This window comes from Megalobrama amblycephala, linkage group LG2 (genome assembly GCF_018812025.1).
Source record: "Megalobrama amblycephala isolate DHTTF-2021 linkage group LG2, ASM1881202v1, whole genome shotgun sequence".
Classification (NCBI taxonomy): domain Eukaryota; kingdom Metazoa; phylum Chordata; class Actinopteri; order Cypriniformes; family Xenocyprididae; genus Megalobrama; species Megalobrama amblycephala.
Genome location: NC_063045.1, coordinates 14,139,369 through 14,145,844, shown reverse-complemented (window position 1 = coordinate 14,145,844; position 6,476 = coordinate 14,139,369). Strand labels below are relative to the sequence as shown.

Sequence of the window (6,476 nt, the reverse complement as noted above, 5' to 3'; positions counted from 1 at the left end):
CTCGAATGGTGACGTGAGGACAGAAGCTGTTTCACTTCCTCACTCAATAAAATGTTTGATAGGAACAAAAGTTCCAGCATGTGGACATCTGTTTCTAACTGTACCAAGGACTTTTTAGTGTATATTTTATATATATATATATATATATATATATATATATATATATATATATATATATATATATATATATATATATATATATATATATATTAATCCCAGCATGTAAATAAAGCCAATAATGCAGCCGTTCAACACCTATTTTTAACGTCCATTTAATTTGGGCAATCCGCGATTGCACATGACAACGCCAATTAGCAGATGACACTATTTCACAGTTATCTTTCTAGAAAAAAAAAAAACTTTAAAAACAAACAAATACATCAACTATCCCGCAGATATCGTGAGATGTGACGACAAAGGCTGAAAACATTTCCTGCCTCTGCCCTCAAAATAATCAGTCACTGGTGAAACACATAGGCTCTAATTTTATGAAATATTAGGCCTATGATGCATTCAAAAAAGCAGGTGACTACATCGGATTAATGTAGACTTTAATTTGTCCTGATATGTCCCATACAACAACAAATGCCGGCCTACTCACTGGTCAATCAACCACTGAACTAAAACAAGCATGCATCTTTTAAAATTACAAAAATTCATACATATACATGCACAAAATGGCTTCAGTACTTTTTGCCTTTTATAAACTACAATAAAACAAAACAAAAAAATGTTAGACCTTTCACATGAAATCTTTATAGCAGATATAAAAAGGCCTAAATCATAGAGTGAAGTTCCTACCTCCACCACTGGATGGCAGTGTGCATCCATGACAGCTTCTACTCATTTACCTCGACTAATTTTTGCCTGTATGCCTCTGAGAAAAAGGTGACCTGTGCTTTTTACATGTCGGCATGAACTCTGTCATTCGCCCTTTAAAGGGTCATCAGCCACGTTTTCCCTTCTTGAAGCCCGAGCTTATTAAGTAGGACTGTGCTTAAATCGGCTTCTTCAGGAAATATATATTATATACGTTCCTCAATCTCTCTCTTCCCGAAGGTTACAACATGGTGAGGCAAGTTCGCCAGGTCTTCATTTTGATTGACAGCTTCCTAACAAGGACAGCCTAAAGCAAAGGAGTTACGCCCTGAAGCCCCTCTCCTCTCCCATGATGCACCAGAGGGCAGAGGGCTGCGTGTGATGTGTTTGTCTTTATCTTGTTCCGCCGGCACACACAGTCAGATGGGTATAAATGTGACATTACACATATGAACTTTCACCATTTCTCATCAGGGTGGATATGATGATAAAGAGCCATTAAAACACCTTCCTCTGTCCTCTGACTGGCTGCATGCTATGAAGGAGACAAGAGGAAAAAAATACAGACCTGTCAAAGTGTCATTGTGTATCCAGACCTGCTGGCACATTTTAACATGGGTAAATTACACTTCATGTACACAAATAAGCAGGTGTTAAAAAGCAACAGAAGGAAATGTTGATTGATGACAACATGGGAAAACTGCAGCTACAGTTTTTAACCTCTAATATTGTGTATTGCATAGATGCTATTGTTCTTATTTGTATCAAAAGTTATATTTAATTATCAAATAGAGAAAATATACTGCATATATATATATATATATATATATATATATATATATATATATATATATATATATATATACACATATATACATATATATACATACATACATATATATATATATATATATATATATATATATATATATATATATATATATATATATATATATATATACACATATACATATACATATATTTTATATATATACATATATATATATATATATATATATATATATATATATATATATATATATATATATATATATATATATATATATACATATATTATATATATATACACATACATATATATATATATATACACATATATATATATATACATATATATATATATATATATATATATATATATATATATATATATATATATATATATATATAAATATATATATATATATATATGCGCTAATATACACAGTAATGCTCTTAACACACTTATATTGCAAATATCGGTTCCCAAGGCAATTGGAATCTCACCAGCACAGACTGTCAAAGCTTGTGTATCTATAAAATGAGTTGAATTTTCAAAGGAGGAGGCCAAGGCACAGTTTCGAGGGCTAAGAAATGTCCAATCACCTGGAGAGTTCCTCAGTACATCATTAACACAGCTGTAGTGAATGGAGACAAGCAACAGGCACCACAGATAAATAGGACGAACATTGCTGACCAGTTGGACAGGGAAACCAAAAGTACCTCATTGTTGGCATACCTCGGAAAACCATTCAACAAAAACTAGAGGCAGTCATTAAAATTCCAGATCAAAGGATACATTCATGTCAACTCCATCATTCCTTACACAACGACAATATACATGTGTGGCGCTAATCAAGATGTGCAATCCAACAATGCATTCAAACATCAACTTGTAGATCTTCTAGGACCAAAGAAATGGAGAAAGAGCAATTGAATGTGAAAGAAAGAATGAGAGGCAAAGAATACACCACAAGGGATTCCAAACATCTTGAATTCACTTTGATGTATACATCTATTTTTAAATATATACATACTATTGCGCTCTCCTGGGCTGCACTATAATATTCCTGACCAAACAGCAAACAGCAGGTAGGCTAGCAGACTCTCCAGAGGTATTCATCTTCTATATCTTCTGACAAGGCAGAGTCTGACTCATCTGACTCATTCAGTTCTTCCCCATTTCTCCGTCTAGTAAAGGTGGTATCTGTCTGTCAAAAGCAAGCATACAGTACAACATACACACATTATTCTTTATTTATCTGTAGAAAGTAATTCATCCACTTTCTATTGATCATTAGAAATTCAAATTGTCAGATATGGATATAAATATTGATTTTGCTACAATTCAGAAAATGAAACTTGGAATTTTTGAAACTTCAGAATCAAGAATTCAATCACAGCGTAATTATCAAAGTATTAATAACAGCGTAATAATCACAGTATTAAGATGTGTTTTGGTCGATCTGTTCACAAGTGGACGACGCTAAATACAGGTGTAAACAGGGTCTAAAATGTTTTGAGCTTGTCCACTTTCCACCACTTCCAGAGGCAGTCGAACTGGATTGCTTTCGTAATGTAAACACTCATGTGGTCGCATGCATTCGAACAGCTACAAAAGACAATCTATCTCCGCCTACTGAAATAATGCGTAAACATTGTGAGAAGTGCGCTAGCCAGATGGGATTTAAACTTTGTTGGCTGAATATCTAAGTTTGGCTTAAAGATGAAAAATGTACCAAACACAATGTTCTCTCTCCGTTCCTGATTTCTGACACTCACTCACAGTGTTCGACATGGGTCTTGCGTCTGTCAGAGCAGAAATGAAAGCTGCTTCTCTCTGTATGTTTTTCCGTAGTCTCCGGTCGCGTTCATATATAAATTGCGCAAGCTTATTTCGTCCATCGAAAGATCTGAAAAAACCCATACATTTATCCACCTATAGACCCTACACTTGAAAAAAATGAGGACAGAAGTGGTTGAAAGTTGACAGGATTAAAACACCAGGTGTAAACGGGAATGCGTCTCACTCATCTACTTGTGATCCGATCGACCACAACAATCTCAATACCAGATGTAGACAGGACCTATGGTTAGATTAAGATACAATGCAACAATTCCAAGTCCTTCCAAGTTAACCGTACAAGCTTGTTATAAAAAGTTTTTAGCTTACTAATCAGTAAAATAAGACATTATTGCCAACAAAATAAGTGAGGTACTGGGAGACCATTCCCTGGCTGCCCAAAGGAACTGGTAATAAAAAGCTCCTTGTGGATGACCTATCGGAGATGAAATGAGGTAATGAGGTACTGCTAAAGATTAGTGTAAACTAATGTGTTTGTTCTTTGTCATGGCTAAAGCTAATAAACATCAGCTTATTGTCTCACCTTGATTAGCATGTGAAACATACCGAATTTGTATGTTTTCTCAGGGAAAAAGCTGCATTACATTGAATTTGACTTGCAAATCTCAAAATAAGAACTAGAAAAATCACCATATGTAGTTTTTATTGTCTGGCCTAGTGTATTTCCTAATTATTACTGTATATCCTAATTAGATACACTAGGAAATAAGTTCACATATTAAAACACCTATTTAACGACATCATTACAATAAGGACAATAATAAGGAGCAAGGCCTACATCAGAAACTTGGAACGGCAAAGCATTCCCCCGAGAAATATCTTTTTTTGGAAAGATACATTGGCTGCACCCCAGAGACTTGGCTCTCAAAAGCTAGCCACACACAGTATGCAGCCTTTGTTCCACTGAAAGCATTTGTCTTCAGTGCAGTGCAAAGAAGAGGGGTTAAAATCCAATTCAATCGATATCACTGGAGACGTACAGATACAAACAGAGGTCCTTACCCCTCCCTTCACCAGCTGAAAGTTAAAATAGAATAAAATGTTGAAATGCCTTTGAAGTTTCAATACTAAACCCTGAGCAAGTCGATACTCACCGTATTGTTACAGATACCCAGAAAATTTCTAGAGAAATCCACAGAAAAACAATGACAGTTCTACCTAAATATTCACATTGAGATGTTAATTATTGGCTGCTTGTTCAAGGTCATGCATTTCTGAACAATAAATGGTATTTTAAACATTTGGTGGGGCTTATCAGGGACTTTCGACTGTTCAGCGAAAGCAAGGGTAGGTGGTCCATGTGAGGGTGTTGCATTACAATCCCAGGCCGAGAAGGTGTATAAATAAGACGACTGTCCCACCACCATGACCAAAACCCCCCCATTCACCCTCCATTCTCTTACCTTTGCCACCTTCCCTCCAGGTTAACTCTGTGCATCCTAGCTAATGAGGAGTTTCCGTGGCCTGCTGAGCTCCCGGGATGGGATGGAGCTTACCCTCGGTGTGGGACTGGGGGAGCGGGACGGTAGAGCACTGGTGTCAGCCTCCGCTTCGCTGCACATACATCATGCCGGTCATTAGCGGAGGATCAGGCTGGACCTTTGGCCAGTGCGCCACTGGCGGCAGGGAGGGGATGGCCATAAAAAACCCCAGGCTCTGTCACTCATTGTCACTTAAAGTGAGAATTTATCAGGGCCTCTGCCTGCGCGCCGATGAATAATGAATGAGGTTCTGGAGCTTTGCCTTGACGCTCGGGTGCTAATGGGGCCGGAAAGCTGCGGCAGGACCATCCTTTGTGCCGGGAGGTTGCACTGTCGGGGTAAGGACTGGCCTCTATTGGTGGCCGAGCCTGGCCATGATATCACACATTTACAGTGAGGTATGCCCCTTCTTCTCTTGATGTACATGCCTGGAGCACCTTCTAGACCCTGGGTAGTCCATTCTGTAACACCAAAAGTGTTAGGAAGTTTAACACCAGTGCCTATTTAAGAAGCATAAGAACCCTCGGTTTTGAAAGTGTCAGAATTCTTGTACAAGTAGTGCATGTTGACATTCCCTTGCGTTATTTGGCACAAGACTGGATGAATGTTGTTATTTTGACAAAGCTGCTTAGGGTGGCCTTAGAAGAGTTAAAACTTACCCTTGACTATAAATAGAGAAGCCCTTTTGCCTTCAGAATCTGGATTCAGGGAAGAGAAGTTGATCCCTCACTGGGGCTTTAGCATAGACTCATGAAGACCAGCATATTGCATCATTTGTAAGTATCCTCTAATGAAAGAAAGCAAGTTTAGTTGTAGGGCAAAGACATGGTTCATGTCCAAAGAGAAACTACATATATATATATATTTTTTAAAAAAAGGTTAATTTTACTCGTTAAATCAGAACAAGCTTGAGATAAGATGAACACATCTGACAGCTCAGGACCTTTGTATAGCCGAAGAAGCAGATAAAAAAAAAAGATGTAGGCACTTCAGAATCTATAAATGATATCCCTACGCAATACTATCAGCCTTGTTTTGCATGTAAACCGTGTGAAATGCGATCCAGCATAGTGCAAGAAATACTGTCACAATCAAAACGTGTGGAGTTATGCACCATAACTTCTTGTGAGGAAAGTTTGTGTTTTCTGGACCAAAAGGACTGTTCAGTTTACACACTTTTGATACTGTAACTTACCATAAAACTCTATGCTCCTGATGAAATAAAGAGTTCAAAATCAGTCTTAAAAGTCTGGGAGCGAAAGAGTTTTTGATTTATTCAGAGAAAGATTTTGGGGCGAAAAAAAGAAACAATAAACAAGCGAACATTCTGAGCTTCTGCCACACTTTCTTCCTGTCAAGTCTCTGAGAACTTTCAGCTAATTACGAGCAAAGCCCCACACCACAGAGAACTTGCATCCGTCGCTGTCTGAGGATGACAAAAGGCTTAGAGGGGGCAAGAAACAAACAAGCCCCAGAATAAGAAAAAGGCTTTCCAGCTAGCTGCATGGGCGACAGCAACATCTAATCAGTTG

At 37.6% G+C, this 6,476-nt stretch overlaps 1 long non-coding RNA gene across 1 annotated transcript; it reads right to left on the bottom strand.

Annotated features, from left to right (window-relative positions):
- Positions 1–218: 218 nt before the first annotated feature.
- LOC125262832 lies at positions 219–4,431 on the bottom strand. Its single transcript, XR_007183624.1, has 3 exons — positions 2,637–4,431; positions 2,107–2,503; positions 219–1,354 (listed from the first exon to the last, which is right to left on the bottom strand). It is a non-coding gene; the product is annotated as an uncharacterized LOC125262832 (long non-coding RNA).
- Positions 4,432–6,476: the final 2,045 nt, after the last annotated feature.